This window comes from Podarcis muralis, chromosome 13 (genome assembly GCF_964188315.1).
Source record: "Podarcis muralis chromosome 13, rPodMur119.hap1.1, whole genome shotgun sequence".
In the NCBI taxonomy this organism is placed as follows: domain Eukaryota; kingdom Metazoa; phylum Chordata; class Lepidosauria; order Squamata; family Lacertidae; genus Podarcis; species Podarcis muralis.
Window position 1 is genome coordinate 55306240 of NC_135667.1, and position 24729 is coordinate 55330968.

General features: G+C 44.6%; 1 protein-coding gene across 1 annotated transcript in view; it reads right to left on the bottom strand.

Moving 5' to 3' along the window:
- COL15A1 (collagen type XV alpha 1 chain) overlaps positions 1-24729 on the bottom strand; it is a 129329-nt gene that overhangs the window by 87382 nt on the left and 17218 nt on the right. The gene's annotated exons all lie outside the window — the stretch shown is intronic.

Consider the following 24729-nt stretch of genomic DNA (forward strand, 5'->3'; position numbering starts at 1 on the left):
GTTAGCAATTTCCTTTCTCATGGAAATGAAGGGTTTGCCAGCCAGTCTTAGGAGGAGTCTTTTGTGTTTACCAATCGCAGTGAAGGGGGCCAGTCTGCCTCCCTCCCTGATCCCAAATCTTTGCCTCCTAAGCAGTTTCAGAGAATTCCATCACGTGTTAAGTCTCCCCATGGTGGGTTTCAGACACACACAGGGAATTAGGAAGTAATGTTCTCATTAAACTCAGAAGAACCAGGGGTGTAATCTTTATCAGGTGCATTTGATAAGGGCTTCTGTGAGACATGAATATATGGGTATGGATTTATTTTCGTGACTCCTATCACAGCAGTGTTAAGCCGTGAGTGAGATTTGCCCCTAAACATTCTGTTCTAACCCTGCTATGCATTCTTCTTTCTTCCCACCCGTAATAATTCATAGTTTTGGGGAAAGCAGGAAAAGGCATTTGAATTAGCATGCTATTTGTTTCATGGTTACATATCTTTTTTCAAATATATGTCGAAGGAGAGTTATTTATTGATACTTATTCAAAGATATACAGAAATACAGACCAATTACAAAGTATCTTTTTATAATATGCTGAAATAAAACAGCTGCTTAATAGAAACGAACAGGGGCAGAAAGAAAACAAGAAAAAGAAAGACCTTAGGAGAGTGAAAGCCAAAGAGCAAAAGGGGGGGGGGGGACCTGAAGAAAAATAAATGAAGATAAAAGGCATTCACTCATAAGATCCAACCATTCTATCTTCTATAAAACAGTATTTTTATTCATTCTTCAAATCCAGATACTACAAATTCATTTTCTCTTTCACACAAAAAGTCCGTAAGAAATTTCCAGTGCTCAATAAATGCCAGTAATGATTTTTCTCTAATTATACACGTTAACTTTGCTATCTCAGTCAAGTCCAATAGTTTAATCAGCTGTATCTTTCCATCTTCATGCATATAGCAGTCTCACCGCTGTGATCATATATTGGGGTAATCTCCCGTAATCCTTTGTCAATTGTGTACCCATTAACCCTAAAAGAAAGCATTCCGGCTTCAATTGAATATTAACCTTTAAAATCTGCTGTATCAAGGTATGTATTTGTATCCAATATTTATTTATTTTTAGTCTTTTTACATGTCCACCAAGCACAATAAAATGTTGTTTTATAGTTGCAGATCAAGACACTCCCAAAAATCTCCCTGAAAGCTTCAGTTTTGAAGTCTGTGCAGGACAAGATTTAGAGCCCAATGGCACACAATAGCAGTGGACCCAAGCTGAAACACTATGAGGGTTTAAACACCTGGACCTGCCCCAATCGCATAGAAAATGCGGGGGGGGGGGGTATGGGAATTCCTAAAGAGCAAATAGTGGAAGTACCTGTGGCTTACTCTCCCCCCCCCCCCGTCCTCCCAAGTTCACTTTCCCCTCAGACAAAAGTGCTAGGGGAGAGATGGTGGCCCCAAGGTGGCTCTATAGGCCTCTTCAGCAGCTTGCCATGTTGCTCTTATTTTATTAATTTGTTTCATAACATTTATAAGCCGCTTGAATGTAAAAAACCTCAAAGCAGTTTACAAAAGATAGAACAGTAAAAATCAAGAGAAAACCACAACCCTACTTTAAGACATAGGAAAGTTAAAATACTAAAAACGGGATAAAATTACTTCCGCTTTCAAAGGATCCGGATAGGCTTGTCTTAAACAAGAAGGTTTTAAGCAGGAGCCAAAAGGAGTACAGGGAATACAGGGAAGCGGGCTGCTTGATCTCAAGAGGCAGGGAATTCCATAGTGTAGCCGCTGCCACACGAAACGATGGAGTCCGTACAAAGGCAGAACGGGCATTATGTGGCACCTGTAGTCGTGCCAATTCCACCGAATGAAGCAATCAAGTGGGCACCTGTGGAGCAATGCGATCTTGTAGGCAAACTGGTCCCCGGTTGTTAAGGGCTTTATATACTAATAGCAACACCCTGAACCAATAGCAAGTCGGCAACCGGTGCAGATCTCTGAGCACAGGTGCTATAAGCTGACAAGGGCTGGATCTACACACACCTTTTAAACGTTATTATGTCAAGGTGTTTGGTTTCCTTTTCGTTTCCTTTTTCACAATGTCTATCTGGGTTTTGGATGGGGGTAGCTCTGCAGCGCCCTCTGGTGTTGCATTTTATCAATGCATTACAGTGGTACCTCGGGTTACCGGTAAGTACTTAATTCGTTCTGGAGGTCCATTCTTAACCTGAAACTGTTCTTAACCTGAAGCACCACTTTAGCTAATGGGGCCTCTCGCTGCTGCTGCTGCGCCGCCACCATGCAATTTCTGTTCTCATCCTGAAGCAAAGTTCTTAACCCGAGGTAATATTTCTGGGTTAGTGGAGTCTGTAACCTGAAGTGTATGTAACCTGAAGCATATGTAACCCGAGGTACCACTGTATTAACATTATTAAAGAACTCATTTTTAGCATTAAAAACCATGAGTGTAGATTCGCCCAAGGCCTCCCTCCTGGTCTGCAATCGTGCTGCCACATTCTGCACTATCTGCAGCTTCTGGTCAAGCGCGAAGGATGCCCCACATAGAGAGCACATTGCAGTAATCCAGTCTTGCAGCAAGCAGTGCATGAACTGCAGTGGAGCTCTTAAAGTCACCCTTGCGCACTTACCCCTTCCCCTCTTGTGAGATCAGGGCAGCTGCTTTCACCCTAATTAGGCGGCTGGTGAGGCTGCAACTTGCCGCTATAGGATTATGACTTGAAGAAAAAGAGGTGTAAGAGAAAGCACGGTTTATTTATTTTTATTACCTTCCCTTTACCCAGGTCCCAGGTCCCAGGATAGGTTGCAACAGTTAAAAATACCATATTAAAAACAATTTCAAGGAAACAGTTGGAGGAAATGTTAATAGAACAAGTAGTTGTTGCCTTTCCAGCTTCCAAGGGAGCTGCCTAATATTTATTTACTTACTTGTTTATTACATGTAATGCCGCTTTTTCCACTAAAGTGACTCAAAACAACATACAATGAAATAAACAATCATTGGAACCAAATATAAGAACAAGAACTCACAAGGGCATATTTTAAAGGTCTAACAGCTTTGCTGCATGTTTTATGATTTAAAATTTCTTCTTGGGTTCTCTCATCAAAGAATACTTGCCCCAAACCTGGATCTAGGATCATTTTATAGCTATCCCCCCCCCCCCGAACCAACACCTGCCACCTGCAGCAGGCTGATGACATGTTGGGACAGCTCCATATCTGTCATGGTGGTGTCTGTGAAGTCCTGAGCTGCCCCAGGTGTGGTGGAAATCCCCCCAGAACCAGCAACCTAGAAGTCTTCAACAGCACCTCCAAGCCCACCTGAAATATACTCAGAGTCGCAAAGTGATTTCATGCTCTTTTTTCAGCTCATAGTGGTGAGGAGGAATGAATGAAAGTCCCCTCAAAGTATCTGCTTTATATACATTATTTACACAATGGGCTGCACATGATTGGCTAATTCCGGAATTCTACTGTAAGCCAATCAGGTTGTGGATTCACTTCTATCTGGAGCATGATTGGGTAGTTCCTGTCAACCAATCATACTGCTGCATTGTTCTAGGACCAATCACACTGCTGCATTCTGAATCCTATTGTTCTAGGACCAATCAGACTGCTGCCTTTTGGATCCTATTGTTCTAGGACCAATCAGACTGCTGCAGTTTGGATCCTATTCAACTCAGTACATAACACCACCTTTGCCAGCTCAGACAGGGAGGCTCCTGGGCAGTGAACCAGCAGACTCCCTTGCCTGCTCTGATTACCCAATGCCAGTTATGGGGACAGGAAGCCTCGTGTGGGAGAGGGAAAGCCCAGAGAGAGCAACACACACACCCTGACCCTCAATTCTGCTTGGATGCTGGACCACCTACCCAGGGCACCCAGTGGACAACTGACTACTGCTCAATCAGACCAACCCTACCTTGCTTACCTACCAGATCTCAGTAATCCAAACCATGTCACCTCCTCATCCACAATCAGGTCATGGATGAGGGAGATCTTACTTGAAGCTGGCCTGGCATTCAGGAGCTGCCTCTGAAGGCCCAAGGGCCGGCTGATAGGGCAAACCCAATGCTTCTGCCTGGAAAGGGGCTCGTGCAATGCACAGCCACCTACTGTCTGCGCCACAGGCCCCTCACCAGGCTCCCCCCCCCACTAAACCTCCTCTTACCCATATTGCTCTCCCAAGGACAGCACGGCAGAGGTCTGCTCACTGTTTCCGGTGGGTGGCGTTGCAGCTGGGCAACCGGGACCCAACAGTGATCTGGCTTGGGGGGCAGAGAGTTGACGCCCCCTTCTGTGTCATCCTGGCGGCATCGCCATCAGGGCCACACTGACCAATCAGCACTGAGAGAGGGCATGGCCATGGATGATTTAACCGCAGCGTGGCCGGCCAGGACCCTCTCTCTCACTCTCCCAACCCACCCACCCTCTTTTCACGCTTTGCTCTGATATGACCTTGCTATGGACACTTGTCGGCCGCCATATTGTTGGGGCCGGGTAGGAATTTTTCCACTTGGCAAATTGGCACCAGCCATTTGGTTTGCGCCTCCCTGGTAGCAATCGTCATAATTCTGAGTGAGGTCTTGGCACACAGACACTAGGCTATGAATTCCTAATCGGGCGAGAGCCATCCCTCAAAGAGAGAAAGAAAAAAGAAAATGGTTCTTTTGGTAGAGTTGTTCATTTCAAGGGCACAAGACCTTTAAAATTACTAGGAACTGTGCGAGAACATGGTGTGGGAGAATGCAAGTAAAGATCATTCACATCTCTTTCTCCAAATTACTCTGCAGGCTGCCAAGTTCCTCATCTATGGCTTCAATGCTCTCATCAGAGCACTCCTTCAGATTGCAGATGTGACCTACTTTTTAAAAAGTGAAGTTTTCCCATAATCTGTGGAAGTAATTCCACGCCAAGTGTCCTGAAACGTTCCAAGTAGAGGAAGGGCTGATTTCCAGAGCTTTCTGGAATGACTTTGCTAACCAATGACTGTTAGCAAACTGTACAAATCAGGAACATTAGGTTAATATAATAAAAGCCAAGCTGCTAGCCAGAATTTTCAGGGCTTCTGTACATTTTCAGCACAGCATGATATGAAGTAGATGCTCCCTCAGAGACAGATATAGGCCAGGGCAACCAGTTCAGTCACTCTGGGCGCACAGCTTTGGGGGCGCCTCAGGGGGTGCCACAACTATGATTTAGAAGGGAGCATGAGAACCTGGGGTGCCAAATTTTGGTGTTGCACAGGGTGCCGCTGAAAGTTTAGACCCCAAGATCTATCACTGACCCCCTGTAGGAAGGAACTGAGTTCTGCAAAGACAAGAGAAACTTCTTCCGAAAGGTCACAATTCAGGAACCATACAATTTCTGGCTGCAGGTGTACCTGGAACCACTTTTGAATGCTGAGGTGCAAACCTTGAACACATGGTGTAATAATAAAGGGGATAATGCTTAGGGATATCAGCAGTTAATTCTAAAAATCTGGTATCTGGCAGAGCCTGGGAATAGAGGGCTGAGGGCTGAGCCAGAGGGGAGACCCCAGTGATTTGTAGCAGGTGGGCAGGCAGAAACCAGCATGATACAACTGGGGTGGGAGAATATGTCAATTTTGGTTTCTCTCATTTCTTCCCATCTTAACATCAGTTCTCCACATTTCCACACCAATTTGCAAATTATTAAAAAGAGTTCTCATGAAAATTTATTAGCATTTTAGTGCAATTTTCTTCTAATATACACTTTTTATATGCAATTTTCCTTCCAAACATTTCTTTTGCAAAGCAATTTCCCCTAAAATAATGCTTTTTTGATAGTTAGTTTCACTAATATAAGCATTTTATGGGACACTTTACCTCATTATATGAATTTTTGTACCCAATACTTGGCTGGAGAACTGTACTGCTAAATTTGGAGAAGTGCAAGTTTGGGAATATTGCTGTGCTTTGGTTCTCAGAAGTGTGAATTTGGGAAGTTCACGTTTAAAATGCAAATTCAATCGACATTCCAGATAACTGATTACAAAGAATTAGTTGGACATAGAGGACTTCTCTGGCAACTGACTCCAAACCAAACCAAAAGCCAGTTATTTTGTTCTTTTTCTGGTCAGCTGCTTACCGTAAGAGTCCCTCAGTAGAGGCTCCAGCTGCAAAGGGGCTTTCACAGCGGTTGGGAATGGCTTATGTATAGTCAAAGCTTTAACTGATGTTGCTACCTGGCTTGTTTTAAATTTAGCCTGACCTTTTCTAACACCCACACAGGCTAATCTTTTAGCTCTGCTTCAGAGCTAGGTCATCTATATTTCAAATATGAATGTATTTCAGTGAATTTACGTATGCAACCATTCCCCTTCACAGACAACCACAGCTTTTACTCATATCAATCATACATTAATCATACATATAACCCATAGATTCTGCAAAAAGCCCCCCAACACCTGGTTTTTCTGCTACTAGTGCCTGTGATGCACTAGTATCACAATGCAATGAAAATCTCAAGAAGCAGCGTAAAAATGACTTAGTATAGCAATATATGGGACATTGTCCCTGCAGAACATGTTTTGCAGCAGCATCGAGTGAGCAGCGGAGAAACTAAGACTTATAATTTGCTTTATGGCTTATGATTTTAATGAAGGGTGTGGCTTCAGTTGTACTCCTACATCTCATTCATCTCTATGGCTTAGTTATCTAAATATAGTTTGATATGTATTGTGGTTTGGTCCTGTTTTCTAGACAGGATACATGCTGCCTATCTACTCCTGCAGGTCTGTATTGTTACTTACATTATTCAGTTGTTTTGATTCTATGCAACATGAGGTTTTTTTAAAAATGGAAACAACAATATAATAATAATAATAATTTTATTATTTATTCCTCCCCAAATTCTATGGTCTTTGCCCCCCTCCTCACACCTCTCAGAGATTTAATTTCTGGAAATCCCAGGGAACAGAAATTGAAATCTGATGAATGGGAATTCCAGTAACTCACTGCAGCAAACTGCTTAAAAGAGGAAGCTGCATCACTAAAAAAAAAGGAGGTCAAAAGATCACATGGATTTGCATAAAATTTGTGTGTGTCAATTTATATGCATAGATGCAAGTTTTAAAACAAATACCGTCATTTGAATGGAAAAAGTATGTCACATGATAGTAAAGGGACTGTGGCCAGGTGACCTTCTGCAGTATGTACCTGCTGAGACTGTTGCACAGGTGCTCTCCACTGATGGCCAACACCAGGGTCCCCCTTTCCCATATCAGGGTTATCTTTAAACTGGACTTGGCTAGCTCGGTAAAGAGAGGATTCCTTCAAATATAGAACTGTCCTCTGGCATCCCTCCCAATATAGGTCTGCCCTCTTTAAAGTGGAGCACACAGACACTCTAAGGGACAAAGAGGCTTTTCTAGCCTGCGGAAATGGATATTGCTGAAGGATTTCAATAGCACAAAACCCTTTTAATGATTAAGTAGCAGACTGCAGGGTGAGATCATCTTTGGGTCAACCTTTCCTTGAGTATCTACTGTACTTCCTAACATTTGTTGTTTAAGGCATCTCTCATTCTTCTTCTGTCCTCTGCTGGACAGAAAAATAGTTTACACAGCAAAATTGCAGCTGTTTTAACTACATTGTTCAAAACCTCCTTCCTGATTTGAAAGTCTCGTGGTGACAGACCAAATGCATACCCTCCAACATTCCTCAGATGAAAATAGGGACATTTCTTACGCCCCCTCCTGGGACACCTGCCCCCCCATTTTTTGTCCCTCCTCCGTAGAGAAGGCACACACATCTTCCGCCATCCTGAGAAAACATCTTAATCCTGATTTAATTTAAGATGCTTAATTTTTATATCAATCTCATTCCAGAAGTATCAGCAGCAACCATTTTGAAGTAAATACTTTTTCAGAGATCAGCTGATTCTCTGACACCCATTATAAAAAGGTATGGAACAAAAATCAGGAAACTCTTTAGAAAAAAATTAAGTAGTCTTGAAAACGTGCATCTGGAAACTGTTCCATTAGCTATATAAACAGCTCAATGAAACAAAATTTATTGGAAAATTAATTTTGCAAAGCAGGAGACAGTGGAATGGGGAAAATAAATTCAGAAAGCTATTAGCCTAACCATTAAACAAAGAGCAAAAATATAAATTCCTTTCATAAGGAATGGAACAGATTTAGCCAAGTCCCCAGAAGAGCTATCTCAAGTATTTTTAAATTGCTAATTAAAAGTATATAAACTAGACAACCCCAGTACAGACAAGTACTTTCCCATCTAGGATACAAGACTGTAAAATTATCTTGTGACGTTCATATTGCATTAGCTGAACTGGTTTTGTTAGAAGCAGTGGCGTAGCGTGGGTTGTCAGCACCCGGGGCAAGACAAGTAATTTGCGCCCCCTAACCCGTGGATTTGCGCCCCCTAACCCGTGGATTTGCGCCCCCTAACCTGTGGATTTGCCCTAACCCCAGATGTTGCGCCCGGTGCGGCCGGCCCCCCCTGCACCCCCCATGCTACGCCACTGGTTAGAAGACACAGCTGACGCAGAGCTAGCTAACCCCAAAGGAAGCTGTTTTGCTCTCTGGGTCCCCACAGCAAAGACGCCATTGTCCTTGGAATAGAGGAGATGGATCTGAGGATTAGCTGCGGGGCATTTTTAGGGCAGACTGGGACCCAGTGAGCTGCCTGAGTAAAACCAGCGAGCCACTGGGAAAAAGCTGGGAGTGGGAGCTAGTTGGAGGAAGCTTGGGTCCACACCGCCAGTCCCCCGTGGAGGCTCTGAAGCCCTTTGGATCCTCTGCAACAAGAATGTGCCTGGAATAAGCTGCTTCCCCCACTGGAATAATAATGCTATAATGCTTGGGGCTTTCCACACAGCCCCAAGCTGTGCCCCACACCGGTTCTAATAGCAGTGGCAGTCTAGGTAAGATGCCCCCCGCAATACAATAGAGAAGATTTTTATTTTTTTTAAGAGAAGCACGAGAACTTAATGTGAAGGGCTGTAGCTCAGGTGTAGCTCAGGCCCTCTGGTCACCTAACTGGCCAGTTTGAAATTCTAGGGGATGGTGGGCTATCCTGTTTTCCTTTGTGGCCGGCCAGGGGAATCCCCCAACTGCTGGCCACACAATGGGGAGGCCTTTTCTCTGTGGAGCTGTGGGCCTGCCATGACAGGCCACAACTGCCGCCCACCCAGGCACTAGGTAAGTGGCCATTTTCACCCATCCTGGGCGATTACAGGGAAAATATTCATGCCAAAAAGCTGCTCTGTAAAAGCCCTTCTCTGGGACCTTTTCCATAGTTCCTTGTGTTTAGGATGCTGGGCAGAGGATAAAACCCGGCTGTGATTCAGTCCAGGAAAGTCCACGTATTTATCTCGAGATCCTTGGAGAAGGGATGGGATACAGTAAAAGCAAAGTACAGAAGGCAGCCACAAGAAAAAGAACGATCCGTCCTGTGAAGTCAAACCCCATTCCTTCCCAAGGTACTTCTCTTCTTATTGGCCTCCATCTGCCGTGCTATGAAAAATCAGCTCCTCCTTGATGGGAATGCTCACGGATTAAAAACTCTGGGTTACAGATATTTCAGAAAATGGAACAAATTACAACTCAGACAATTACCGTATTTTTTGCACCATAACACTCACTTTTTTCCTCCTAGAAAGTAAGGGGAAATGTCTGTGCGTGTTATGGAAGGAATGCCTACGGGTGGCATGCCTACGGATTTTCCTCCTCTAAAAACTACGTGTGTGTTATGGTCGGGTGCGTGTTATAGGGTGAAAAATACGGTACTTTAGATCCGAAAATGACACTGCTTTCAATATTTACAGATGAAGTACAAGATCTTAGGGACAGAGACTGTAATTATTCATCTTATAGTTGCAGCGCCCCTTCCTGCTGTTACGCACTGGAGGGCATTGAATACGAACCTATATGGCGTTTGTTATGCTGCTTATGTTTGGGACTTGTTCTTGATGGGAAAGTTGACAGAAAAGGTATGAGAAAGACAATGTAAGCATCCACAAAACTTTTACAAAACGTGGCCCACTTTTATTTCATTTGCAGCAAAGAAAGAACATGTCGTGTAAACCACCCGAGACACGCAGGAACCTGGGGAACGACACTTTTTAAATTGGCAGCTATTGAATTAATGTTTTATTTTAGACAGCAGGATATAGTTGGGGTTGCTGGGGGGGGGAGCACAGGGGGGAAACTGCAACTGATTGTATGTTTGTTCCTATATGCAAAATTAAAAAAGAAAGAAAGAAGAGATTCCCCTCCTTCCCCAGCTTGCCGACATCACAGATTTAACTTCTAGTTGACATTGGCATGGGATTTTTCATCTTGTTTCCCTGAATGTGTGTTCTGAGCAGCCGCTCTGACTTCTTCAGGAAGGCGGCTTCGCTCCAAACAAACCGAGCTGTGAGCTTCCCTGCCCCCCCTCCGCTGCCTCACTTAGCTGACAGATGCGGCTAGGCAGTCCACAGCTGTGCATCATGTGCTATCTCTCTTCTGCAGAATGAGCAATAGCCAGCAGGAGTTCCAGTGCCAACAGCAGGAGGTTGCCAGCTGATTAAGTTATAGGAACGTTTCTGTTAGCCAGAGCTACATCTTGTGACAGCCGTGTTCAAAGATAAAGCTTGCAAATAAGATTTCCTACTGCAAAGAAAACATTTTATCAGTATATCTGCTATTTAGCTATTCAGTGCAGCTATTCTTATAATGTCATCTAATAAAAGTAATCCCAGGTGGTTTACATAAGAAAGAAAGAAATACAAAAATACTCACACACAAAATAAAGTACAGATCCAAACAATCGCAACCAAAAAAAGAACCCAGGTTCACCTCCACCCTGGTCTGATCTGACTTTAGCTGACCTCAGGTGGACAACCCTAAGTGAGGGGTGCCTGGAGCTTGGTGGCCTTAGCCGCTTGAAAAGTATTTAGTGAGTGGGAGAAGAGAAACAGGGTGCTTAACCCTTTCCCAACTGCTGTTCTCCACTCCAAAGCCCCACTCACAGAGCCCCAATCCATGGAAATGTCATATGGGGGAATTTGGGGGGTGGTGACACACTCTCCTCACCCTAAATCTGCTTTTAAAATATAGGGAGCATCAGCCTAGAGATACATGGTGCATAGTTTGGCCCTAACAAATGTTACAGTCTAACCCTCCCAACTGGCAGCAATGGTAATCTTGTTGCAGAATGCCTGACGGAAAATGCATTGCTGGAATGGAATCCTAGCTTGAAAGAAGAGGATGCCGCAACTGTTACCATGACAACAGACATAGGACTAAAGTACCATGGAAATGGACAAAGTGATCACTTAGATGATGCAACCAAATAGGATAATGTCTGCTGGAACAAACTTGTATTCATGTCTCTATGTGTGTGTGTTTCTTCTGAGTTAGAAAATACGTTGTGAGCAACTTTTCTTGCTGATTCAAGGTAGGTAGCCGTGTTGGTCTGACGCAGTCGATATATATATATTGTCCAGTAGCACCTTAGAGACCAACTAAGCTTGTTCTTGGTATAAGCTTTCATGTGCATGCACACTTCAAACTTTCTTGCTGATTTTAGTTACAACTTGCTTAATTAAAACATTGCAAAATTGGGTTTTAATAAACAAAGCGTGATTTGGGACATGTGGTGTACAAGTGTTGTACTGACCATTCAGTATCTGGCCAGGCTGATTCTTCTTCTGCGACTTTCAGGCTACGCATCACAGTGGACTTGCAAGATGATATCTATTCACACAAATTTCCACCCACACTGTTCCCACTCATGCCTTTTCCAGCTGACAGCTGGGAAAGGAGGATACACTGAACTCCAACACACACATCAGCTAAGATAGCCTCCGGCGCAAGCCAGAGATCCGACAAGAGCACAGATAGGCTCCTCTGTTAACTGCGCCAGCTTTGGCAGGACAGGGACACAAGAAAGGAAGTCATGCAGTTATGAGAGTGTAACGAAGCAGAATGAAAATGTAATTAAAGGCAATAACTAAATAAGAAGCAGACAGGATACAGTTGTCTGTAATTGAAAGGAAAGTACCATTGAATCAGGGTGTTTCCACTTTCCAGAGCTGTTGCTGGTACTGCAGTCGTGTAGCTTTACAGACAGATTTTTATGGTGCTAAAAGCATCCAACCTGTGTGGTCATGAGGTGCTTTTTCCAAGACAGGAGCACGATGAGGGAGATCTCATGTGGCATTATAATACGGTTATCATCAGGTACTATCTAGGGTTGCCATATTTCAAACAGTGAAAATCCAGACAGAAAAATTGTTGCGCTGACATGGGTTGCCATACGTCCGGATTTTCCCAGACATTTAAAGAGATTTTTGCCTGGAAACTGCTTCCGATTGCAGTACAGTAGTACCTTGGTTTGCAACCTTTTTTGGATTACAACCCCCCCTTTTTTTGGATTACGAACAAATTTTTTTGGGAGGCCCCATTGGAGCAAGTGGACCTTGGGTTACAACCTGTTTTGGTTTACAAATGGACCTCTGGAACAGATTATGGTTGTAAACCAAGGTACCACTGTATTCCATATGTCTGGGAAATTCCAGGCATATGATCTTTAAAGTGTTATTTTGCTTACATCTCTCTGTCTGAACAAACCAACCACAGACTATGGAGAAGCTGTGGTTTCTGAAGCTGTGGTTACCCAAAACATCAATTTTCATTGAATCAATCTTAATTTTAAATGTGAATAAGCCCTTCGTGTGGATGCTAAAGCAACTTTCCATGGACTGAACAGAATGGAACCCTCTGGGAGGATTTGATTCTGGATGTTCTGTTGCCATTAAAGGTAAAGGTAAAGGTACCCCTGCCCGTACGGGCCAGTCATGTCCGACTCTAGGGTTGTGCGGTCATCTCACTTAAGAGGCCGGGAGCCAGCGCTGTCCGCAGACACTTCCGGGTCATGTGGCCAGCGTGACGAAGCTGCTCCGGCGAACCGGCACCAGAGCAGCACACGGAAACGCCGTTTACCTTCCCGCTATACAGCAGTACCTAATTATCTACTTGCACTTAGGGGTGCTTTCGAACTGCTAGGTGAGCAGGAGCTGAGACCGAAAGACGGGAGCTCACCCCGCCGTGGGGATTTGAACCACCGACCATGCAATCGGCAAGTCCTAGGCACTGAGGTTTTACCCACAGCGCCACCCGCGTCCCTCAATTTTTCAGCAGCTGTAGTTTTGCACAAAAGCAGATAGCAGGAATTTACACAAACAGCAGGAGGGCGGAAAAGCCAAAAATGAAAACGCAACCATGACAAAAATGATTTTATTTATTGCATTTACAGTATATCCCATACCTTATCTAAGCAGCTAAAGGCACACCCACACTTATGCCCTCACAAAAATCCTGTGAGGAAGGTCAGGTTGAGAAATAGTGAAAGTCATCCAGCCAGCTTCATGGTGGAGTGTGGACTGGATCTCTAGACACTGCCTTCGTGTATCAAAAATCCAGTCTTCCTTCTCTCTGTCCCTTTCATAGAATTTAACTGCCCCATAAACTTTTTACACCATTAACTAGCAGATAGCAAGTCATGGCCAAAGCATCTCCCACACAGGAAAGCTCTCAGCTTACAGGAAATGCTAGGAGATTGGCTCCACTCCCATCTCTTGTCGCAGCTTTGCTGGTCAAATCCCCCTCTGTGTAGAGGATACATCTCAAGGATGTGATGCCCAAGGGATATGGCACAGGCCCCCATTGGTGACCCCCCTCTTACCTGGCCAGCCCCCCACCTTTCAGTTCACAGAGATGAAAAAAGATTTACGTTTTCTGGGTTCTGGCTCTCCCCCTTGAATCGCCTCAGATGACCCAGGATGCTTTGGATATCCGCTGAAGATAATTTGTAAATTGCTTAGATGGGGAACATGTGTTTTCTTTCTTTTCAAGCCACTTCCACTTTCTTCCACTCTTAGTCAAATTTAAATAAATAGGTTCTTGTAATTTGGACTCTGGAATTGGTTACGTGCTGCCTAGCAACAAGAACTAGTCTGTTTACATTGCCCAGTCAACTTGCTCTCCTGCTCTGAGATTCTGGGAGAGGTTCTGGGAAATGCAGTTTGGACTCTGCCTGCCTGGCACATGGCGGGAGTCTGGAAAATCATCCTGCCCCCTCTCAGATCACTTTAAGGACTGCAGGTCTAGACAGTGGAACCGTCTCCCTTGGGAGGAAGTAGGAACCAATTGGTGGTTTTGCAGCAGAGATTGGATGGCCATCTTTCCGGGTTTCTTTAGCTGATATTCCTGCATTGCAGGGGGTTGGACTAGATGACCCTCGGGCTCCCAACTCTACCATTCTATGATTCTACAATTTCTTTCCCATCCAGACCTAGGGAGTTTACAGTGGCAGGAGGTGACCACTGGACCTGGTGGGTGTCCTGAACGCACCTGGACCAATGAGGAGAAGCTGCAAGATCTTTAATTCTTTATTGGCAAAGCTCTCAGTTACATTGGTTCCTAAAGTGCAAGTGATATACAATGAGATTCCCTACTAACTAGCTCTCTAGGCAGCCTATGGCTGCAAACCTCTGCCCCCCTTTCAGACAGCTGGAGCAACAGCATAGAGCCCCACCCCCTGCCTCTTTAAACCCCCCTCCCCTGTCTGATGCGTCCAGGCACCCAACCCCTCCTCAATGGCAGCCCCTCCTTGAGTGTGGAAAGAATTGGGGGGGGGACATGACCCAGGGGATTCCAAAGGAGCGTATGGGTGGGTGGGCTCCTAGCCACTCCAAGCCAGAAAGGAGAAGCATGATATTGTGCCCCCCCATACATTATGAAAACCGATATTCCCATACATAATGGCAGATCTATAAAGCACATTCTGGTGTTTTTGTGAATGAAATAAAGTTCCACTTTCCTCCATGAAAGGTGTCTTTGCACTTCGCTTCGCTTGTCAGTCTCAATTAGTGCATCAATTTTGGGTATTCCTAGACAATGCTTAAACAAGACTGCCCACTTAGCCTGTCTCACAGGATAGTAGTAAATATGGGAAATGATTTAATTAACAATATTTTTTTTAAAAAAAAACAACTTGTGGAGACACACAATATTGTTTAGTAGCCAGCATGAGAAATCTACTATGGGAAGGAGGTGGACTGTGGCATTATAGTCATTGGCCAATCGGCACTGAGCCCCTCCAGCTTCTGCTGTGAAAATCCATGGAAACGGATTAACTGTAAAAAGGAAGAGGCAGCCTGATCAGAAGGCAGTGAGCGATGTTCCAGCATGGAACAACTGCTGTATTTTTGTCTGTATTATGTCTGCACAAGGTAATTCCTTTCCCCTTGGGAATAAATAGCATGTTTATTATCCTTTACACTTTGCTTCAGAATACAGTAAAGGTTTTGTTAGTGTCCGTTTGTGACAACTATTGATTTCTCTCGCATACACATGAGTGCTTGGTTATAACCATCAATGCAAAGGGCTGAAAGTTTGCAAGCTTGAACATCCTTATACAGTAACATGGTTTTTAGGATTCTGGAGCTTTTAATATTGGCTCAGCAGGCAGAAGTTCAATGGCTGCATTTCCCCCCACCATAAAGATATGGCGATGGGAGAACATAACACCTTCTGAATCCCTGCATGTTTGATATCCCGCTTTATCACTACTCTAAGGAGTCTCAAAGTGGCTCACAATCTCCTTTCCCTTCCTTCCCCACAACAAACACTCTGTGAGGTGAGTGGGGCTGCGAGACTTCAAGAAGTGTGACTGGCCCAAGGTCACCCAGCAGCTGCATGTGGAGGAGCGGGGAAGCGAACCCAGTTCCCCAGATTACAAGTCTATCACTCTTAACCACTACACCACACTGGCTCTCACACTGGTATCAAAAGCCGCCCAAAGGTCAAGAAGTAGGTGCAAGGGGACTGCCAGGGGAGGGCAGACCAGTGGCAGAGCTAGCTACTCAGGCACCCGGAGTGGCACACATGCCGTGTGATCTGCCAGGGGGCAGGGGAATCCACCCAGGGAGGGCCGATCAGTGATCCACCGGGGGGGGGGGACAATCAGCATGCATGGCAGCAATCTGCCCAAGGGGACTTTTGTCACTCACCCTCAGGGATGACACCTGGGGCAGACTGCCCCCACCGCCCCGCCTTCCTATGCCCCTGGGACAGACTGCCTTGGAGGGGGTTATTAATGGTAGTCAGACAGAAGGTTTGGCTATCAAATCACTCTGGGATGAAGAGTGATCAAGGGAATAACCTCAAATGCTCTGATCAAAGCTGTTTTCTGCTGCCTGCGCCTGGGGCCAGCTAAAACGAGGGACTGACACTGTGTCCAGGGTTGAGTCCAGATGGGAATGTGACTAGATGTCATCTAAGAATGCCTTCAGCTACCCCACCACAACCCTCTCCAGCACCTTCCCTATGAAGGAAGTTTATTTGGTTGAGAGGTATTCTGAACCAAAGGGTTCAAGGCCAGTTTCTTTAGAAGTCATGGTACCACAAGGACTCCCCCCTCACATGATGAAGCATAACGTTGTAAGCACCTTGTCCGCAGCTGCATAAACTGAAACAGAGTCTGCAGCACGTCCCAGACTGTGGCAATGGGTGCTTGGACTCCAACAAATGTGGAGTAGAGCTCCCTCCGAAGTCAAGCATCTTTATTTTCAAAATGTGCAGCCAGCTGGTCACATCAGGTTCTCCCACAATGGGAATCCATAACCTTTGGACCACCCAGATTAACTCTGCTAGCAGGCTACTAGAGGATGAAATGCCTACTGCAAAATGACCCTCCTTTGCTGTTGGTTCTGCCACATGGTCAGCATGATTACGTACACTAGCAGTGTCTGGTCAGCTTCAGAGACCCTTGTGCCGCTTAAGCTCTAGCCCTCAGCTGGCTGGCTTCCTGGCACACAGCTCTCCAGAATAACAAGAAGCTACTCAGACTCTGCAACCCTGGAGAGGACATTTGGCAGGGGTCATGTCAACCACCCATCTCCTCTCTGATGACACTGAGCGCTGTTTCTCTATCACACCTGGATCAGGTGTGCAGTTAAAGACCTAAAACTGTTTCTTGGACTGGGAGAGGGATGGAACAATAAGCTGAAGCTGGATTCCAACACTGTGGGAGGCAGTGGAAGACAGGAGTGCCTGGCGTGCTCTGGTCCATGGTGTCACAAAGAGTCGGACACGACTAAACGACTAAACAACAACAACAAAGATTCCAACAAGACCCTGTGAGTGAGTGAGTGGCTGGGTCCAGGAACTGGAACGGCGAAATGTCCCTGCTTTTAAGGGAGATGCAGCAAGGCCTCACTCCGTTTAAATTATTCAAGGAAGCAAAGGGCTGTTTCTTTTTGTACTGGCTGTGACCTCCTTTTAAATAGTACTTGAAAATAATATCAAATTACACCTTTATAATGCTAAGATAATAAAAGCTTTCCTGAAAGGCTTCCTAACAAAAGCCTTGAAAGTCTGCAAAGGAAGCCGGCAAGCCAGCTTCCTAAATGGTTATTTGTTAAATAGACAGACAAAGAATCTTTGTATAAAGGGTTACTGGGTGAAAGACCCTTCTTGAAGACTGGTCTGTCTAGTCCTGCAATAATAATCAGAACAGCTAACAATTTCTTGCAGACATTTTTTTGTCTGGAGTCATTGTGCTTCAACACAGAGTCCACTATATCCATCTAAAGGCTGCACATGCATTGTTGCCGGAGCTCATCCATTACAGAATGCTACATTATCATCGCCACTGTTGTGATATCATGTCTAACAAGCAGAAGGTTTAAGGTTTTGGATTTGACTTACAAGGCTGTAAACAACTCTGGTCTAAGCCACCTGAGGGAATATCTGCTCAATCACCAGGGTACTCCAAGGAGGCCCTACTGGTTGTGTTGCCCATAATCTGTGGAGACCTGTTTGGCAGCAACTGGGCGGGGGGGGAGACCCTTTTGTCAGAGGGAATCACCTTTCCTCTGACTTAAGGCAGGCACCAAAATTGATGGCTTTGGGGCATCTGCTGAAAACTCTCTCATTCTCTCAGTCTTTTGCTCAAGAATGATACCATTTTACTGTAATAAGTTGATATTTCTGTTGTGACCCCCTGTTGGGTGCTACTTCTGTAAGTTTTAATGTAGTTTTATTGAACCTTTGTATACTTTTTGTATACTTTTGTATATCTGAAGGAGCGTCTCCACCCCCATTGTTCTGCCCGGACACTGAGGTCCCTCGGCTGCGAGAAGCCAAGTTACAGGGAACCAGGCAGAGGGCCTTCTCGGTAGTGGCACCCATCCTATGGAACACCCTCCCACCAGATGTCAAAAAGAAAAATAACTACCAAACTTTTAGAAGACAACTGAAGGCAGCCCTGTTTAGGGAAGCTTTTAATGTTTAATAGGTTATTGTATTTTAGTGTTTTGTTGGAAGCCGCCCAGAGTGGCTGGGGAAACCCAGCCAGATGGGTGGGGTATAAATAATAAATTATTATTATTATTATTATTATTATTACTACTACTACTACCTTGTGGTGCCTTCCTGAAAACTTTTTTATGGAATGCAAGGGATATTTGGAAAGGAAACTCTCCTCTTTGAACATATGTTCCTGCAGCCTGGAGAGTGACTCTTGTACATGCAGTTTCAGAGCCAGAAATGGGAAGGAAGGAAGGAAGGAAGGAAGGAAGGAAGGAAGGAAGGAAGGAAGGAAGGAAAGAAAGAAAGAAAGAAAGAAAGAAAGAAAGAAAGAAAGAAAGAAAGAAAGAAAGAAAGACTGCAAGGTCTGTGCATTTCTGACAGAGAGGTGATGGAAGGAAGGAAGGAAGGAAGGAAGGAAGGAAGGAAGGAAAGAAAGAAAGAAAGAAAGAAAGAAAGAAAGAAAGAAAGAAAGAAAGAAAGAAAGACTGCAAGGTCTGTGCATTTCTGACAGAGAGGTGATGGCATGGTTGAGCTTGATGAGAATTTGGGAATTTATATCTTCCATAACTCCAAGCAACAGAGAATCTCCTCCTGCCTTTGAAAAAGAGTTGCAGTGTTGAATCGTGTATCTTGGAAGAACATATGTCTTCAAAATAAGATGGTGGCCTCCTTCAGCTTGAACTTCCGACTAGAAGAACTTACTGCGCTTAGGCTTACAAAGCAGTTTCATTTTTTCTTATCGGATTTTCCTTGTGCATGTGAATCTAGAGTGATGAAAGCCAGGGCATGATCTTCTGGGAAGTTTGCCTGTGCAAGCCCCAAGTGGAGCATGGGGCTCTTGTATAGCTGCCACTCAAATCAATGGGCTGTGCGTGTGGAGAAGAACCTTCCAGAGGGTTGTTCTCTGTCCTCATCTCTTCAGTGAGTTTAAACAAATAATTCAATTTTTCCACCATGATTGTAGCCTTCTTACTGACACCTCTAAATACCTTGCTGACGTTTACTTAATGTCCTCAAGGAACTGTAGAATCATCCTGTATCTTCCTTTCCACAAGATAGACTTGCAGTTCAAGACAAGAAGCAAAAGCAAGTGGTTTATCAAACCACCATACATGACTGGCAGGAGGCACTGGGCATGTTGAGTTCACAAACTGTGCAGGGTGTCATTCTGGTTATAGGCTTCTGAGCTCAATTCGAAATGCCAGTTATTAGTTTAACTGGAAGTAATAGGGCTAAGGGACGTGGGTGGCGCTGTGGGTTAAACCACAGAGCCTAGGGCTTGCTGATCAGAAGGTTGGCGGTTCGAATCCCCACGACGGGGTGAGCTCCCGTTGCTCGGTCCCTGCTCCTGCCAACCTAGCAGTTCGAAAGCACGAAGTGCAAGTAGATAAATAGGTACCACTCCGGTGGGAAGTTAAACGGCGTTTCCGTGCGCTGATCTGTTTTGCCAGAAGTGGCTTAGTCATGCTGGCCACATGACCTGGAAGCTGTACGCCGGCTCCCTCGGCCAATAAAGCGAGATGAGCGGCGCAACCCCAAAGTCGGCCATGACTGGACCTAATGGTCAGGGGTCCCTTTACCTTTACCTTAATAGGGCTAAACAATTTGGTCCTGGGCTGTTAGAAGGAACAACCTCTCCCCTGTGAGCCTGCCCTTGCACCATGTTCCATGTCCTGCTCTCATTGGTATTTGTTTGTTTGTTTGGGGTGCTAGATGACTTTCCTAGATGACATTTCAACATACTGTAAAGTTTTTATTTTGCCAGGTCTTTGCCTTGATTTGATCTGTTAATTCCCTTTCAATGAGTGGTTTTAGATAGCACCACTGCTAGCTCTCTTTTACTATTTTATTATGTTTTTAGAGCTAGAGTTTTGTTTTTATGTTTCAAGTAAAATATGTTGCCCTGAAGTCTAAAAGGCAGGCTAAACATTTTTTGATAAATAATAAATTGGTAAGCTCCCAAACTTGAAATGCTTCAAAACTTTCCCTCCTGCCAGTAGAAATAAAAATACACAATTCAAATTTTAGAAGCTGAGTTCAGAAGAAATCTCGGTTTTAATTATTTGTAACCATCTCACCAGCATTGACATAGCTCAAAAGCATAGAATGAGAAGTCAATAACATGAGAAATTAGTTTGCATAATGGTTGCACTGAAGGGTGGGAGTTGAAATATCATTTTCTGCTGCCTGGATCTGCGGAAATGAGAGCATTTCAACACTTACCCAGCAGTTCCCAGGCATCAGTGGTGCTTTGTGAAGGCCTAGTAACATTGCAGCAATAAAATGAAATAAATTCCAGGCTTGGAAACTGCAAGTATGGTTAGGTTTTGTCAAGATAGTTATTTTCTCCTGCTGTGCCAATCTCTTATGCAGCAAAAATAGGATGAAAAAGAAGCCGTTTGTTAAACTACATTTACAAAACTAGAAAGCGGAATCCCTGAAATAACTTTGGACTTCACTAAAAGTTGCCAAAAGTCCTTCTTAAAACACACACACACACATACTTTTCCATATATCTCTTTTGTGTTTGTTTGTTTTTTAAATCAGGACTTCCAGCTGTGAGCAGAGGGACTGTGATCCAGTGAGGAAAGTTGATGCAATGGAATTCCTTGCCCTAATTAGATTCAAACTGTACGCTGAAAATCTCACAAGAAAAGCCTCTTTTGGAAAGTGCCCCCCCCCCCAGCTCAGTCTTATGACACAGAAAAGAGCTAGCTGGGGCGATGTGAACAGAAATTAGTTCCATATTTCTTGGGAAGGGTTCATGCATCAAAGGGGAAACGATTCCTCTGGGAGAAGCAGGGGAAAGCGCTCGAAACGACAAATCCTTAGTTCAGCATTGCCCCAACTTATTTGTCATTTGGCAGTTTGGGAAGAAATGCGTTGTTTGGAAGACACAGAAATGTGGCTCATTTCTTGCAGATGTGGATTTACTAATCTGAGCCTTGACAACCTTCTCAGGGGCCTTGTATGAACTAGATATTTATATATGTGATGCCAGTTAATTTTGCATTTCAGTGTTTGCCTTCGCCATGATGCTTCCAATTCCACACGCCAAGCAATCCAAATAAATATTGTATCTTCTTCTTGAATCCCATGCAGAAGACAAGGGAATCAATTCTAACAAATGTATATTACAGTGGTACCTTGGGTTACAGACGCTTCAGGTTACAGACTCTGCTAACCCAAAAATAGTACCTCGGGTTAAGAGCTTTGCTTCAGGATGAGGACAGAAATCGCGCAGCGGCGGTGCGGTAGCAGGGGGAGGCCCCATTAGCTAAAGTGGTACCTCAGGTTAAGAACAGTTTCAGCTTAAGAACGGACATCCGGAACGAATTAAGTTCTTAACCCGAGGTACCACTGTATGTGCAATACTGATGCATACATAGTGGACGCCAAACTAGAGGGGAGGTTGTAGCTCATCCATTATATATTTTGGAAAGCTGTTTATCTGCTATGCATTTGGATACCAGATCCAAATTCTACCTGATGGTTCCTGAAATCAAGGAGCAGATTTTCATGTATGTTGGGATACAACTGGACACCATTTTGAATCAAGACGGCAAACTGCACTGATTTTTTTGTTTTCTTGGAATTTCTGAGCAATGCAGGGCACAGGGGGGCTGGCAATTTTCAGACTGAGATCCTCTGAAAACAGGACACCTTTTTCATTTTTTTGGTATGCCACAAGCTTCAGGAACATGATTATGAAAATGCTGGTTCAGTATTATTTAGAAGCACAGAATAAAGGAAACATAATACTGAAAATGTAATCTGGAAGAACATAAGATAGCTAGAAATCTCTCTGCTCTGACATTATGGTGCAGAGGTAAATGCTTATATGCTACAAGCACTTTTGAATCCCACCAATTTTTGTATAGGTATATAGACAGCTGGATGTTGTCTTGTAAGCCTCCTTCCGGCACCTCCTGCAGCCAAACTGGTGCCAAATGTATCGCTCTGCTTTCCTTTGGACAACATCAGCAAGACTGAGAGGTGGGTCTTGTTGTCTGGGCAGCCCAGGACCTCCAGACATGCTGCTGAGGCCAGTGCTCCAGAGAGGTCACTTCAGTGCTGCTAACATAGCAAAAGCAACATGGGAGTCAGCAGCTACGAGTTACCATTCTCTGCAGCCACAGCAGGCGCTGTGATTCTCCAGCGGTTTCACTTCACCTCTCGAGGTGAACTCCATTGTCTCTTGAGACAGATGAATGTCAACAACAAATGTGTATAGCAGAGAAAAGTTTAGCCCTACATTTACTAGCTGATGATTTTGTTATTTCTTTGGTGCTGATGTTTAGAAAAGGCTCCAGAGATGCTATAGTTTGTTTACAGATGTCTATTCCAGTATTTACCAGACTTGGGAAGAAACTACAAGCTTGTGATTAATCACCTTATGTATTAAAACAATCCAAAGAGAGGAACAAAAGAGATTTCAAGATAAAAGCTCAAAAGAGCTTTGGTAAATATTGGAAATGTTTAAAATGTTGTACAAGCAAGACAACTAACCGGCAAACAATCTTCATCTCTAAGTGCCAGCTTTGCTTGCTTGTCTCCTTCCTCTGTTAATTCAGTTCCCAACATTCAATCATATGTCAAAAACAGATAATCTAGTTGCAATGGAGCAAGGCAATGGGGATGAAACCTCTGGCACTGAATTGCCCAACTGTCAATCTCTTGTGGAGGGGCTGGGTTGTCAGAAAGACCCCTGCTTGCCCCTGTTCCTTTTCCAAGAGAGAGTAGTCTCTTGAAGCTAAGCAGATTTGGCCCTGGAAGCTGCCTTAATGGACACCATTTGTGCTTGGGTACCATATGCAGGGCTGGATTTATGTACAGGCTAAGTAGGCTGAAGCCTAGGGCCTCTAGATCTAGGGGGGCTCGCCAGCCTGCCTGCTCCCCAGCACTGCAGTCTCCCCTCTCCCAAAATTGCAAAGACTTCATGTGAAGGCATTTCTCCCCCATTTCAATGACATTTTGCTTCAAAAGGAAAGGTGGACTTGGACATCGTCTTCCTCCATAATCCTCTAAGGGAGAGGTCATGTACTCAACTTGGATACCACCCTCCCCCATGATCCTTGGGATATACAGTCAAGTACACAGCACCCCTCCCTTGAGGGGAACAATGAACATCCATTGATGGGTTTCCTGAAGTTGGTGTTCCCACAGCCCATCCTCAGGAAGGCCAGAAGGCAAGGATATGTGATCCACTCTGAGGTTCTTAGAGGAAGGATGATTTACCAGTATGAAAGACAGAGAGAAATAGACAAGGTCAACAGGAACAAAAGGACGGGGTCCTGCTTTACACTGGCTAAGCTGCTGTCATCCTAAATCCCACCTACCATTGCTAGAGCTCAACAGATCCTGAAAGGGATGGGATGGGAGGAAACTATGCAAGGAGGACTGGAACAAGGTCAGAAAGAATTACAAGGAATCTGAGGTGAGGGTGGGAGAGAGAAAACGAGGACAGAGCAGGGGGCAGGGAGGACAGAAGAAGGCCGAAGCTAACATGTGGATAAGAAAAAAGCAGGCAGACCAAGGCTGTAGCCTTTAGTCTCAGTATCAATAAATATTCTTGATATTTATCACCAGAGGTATTCCTATTCTGAGACAGCCAAGGATTCATGCCAGGTTTCCTCATGGTGCACATATTATTTACCCATTAAGGGAGTTAGGTTGGTAAGTCAGGCTTCTCTGAAGTGAAAGCTTTGCAAACTAAAGAAGTTACCTGACCTACCATCTTCCTTCTCTTGCAACTAACTTGAGAACTTGAAGCCAGCTATCTGCATAATTGAGGGCAGGGTTGGCTAACGTGTGGCCCTCCAGATGTTGCTTGGCTGCAGCTCCCATCAGCCCCAGTCCCCATGGACCCTGGTCATAGAGGAGGAGAGCTCTGGTCCAGCAACATCTCAAGAGGGTTGACCTTGCTTGGCGAAGGGGAACACGTCCCTACGGTCACACGTCCATTGGAATATAATGAATCTCACTAAATCTGCCAAGCAGAGAGCAAAGCCATGCATGACTCATTGTATTAAGTCCAAAGGATTGCTGACTAATGAGATATTTTTCAACTCAAATGCCTGGAAACTAACTAGAACTCATCCTACGCTTTAAGACAGGGGTAGGCAACCTAAGGCCTGGGGGCCAGATGTGGCCCAATCGCCTTTTAAATCCGGCCCGTGGACAGTCCAGGAATCAGCGTGTTTTTACATGAGTAGAATGTGTCCTTTTATTTAAAATGCATCTCTGGGTTATTTGTGGGGCATAGGAATTTGTTCATTTTTTTTCTTTTCAAAATATAGTCTGGCCCCCCCACATGGTCTGAGGGACAGTGGACTGGCCCCTTGCTGAAAAAGGTTGCTGACCCCTTCTTTA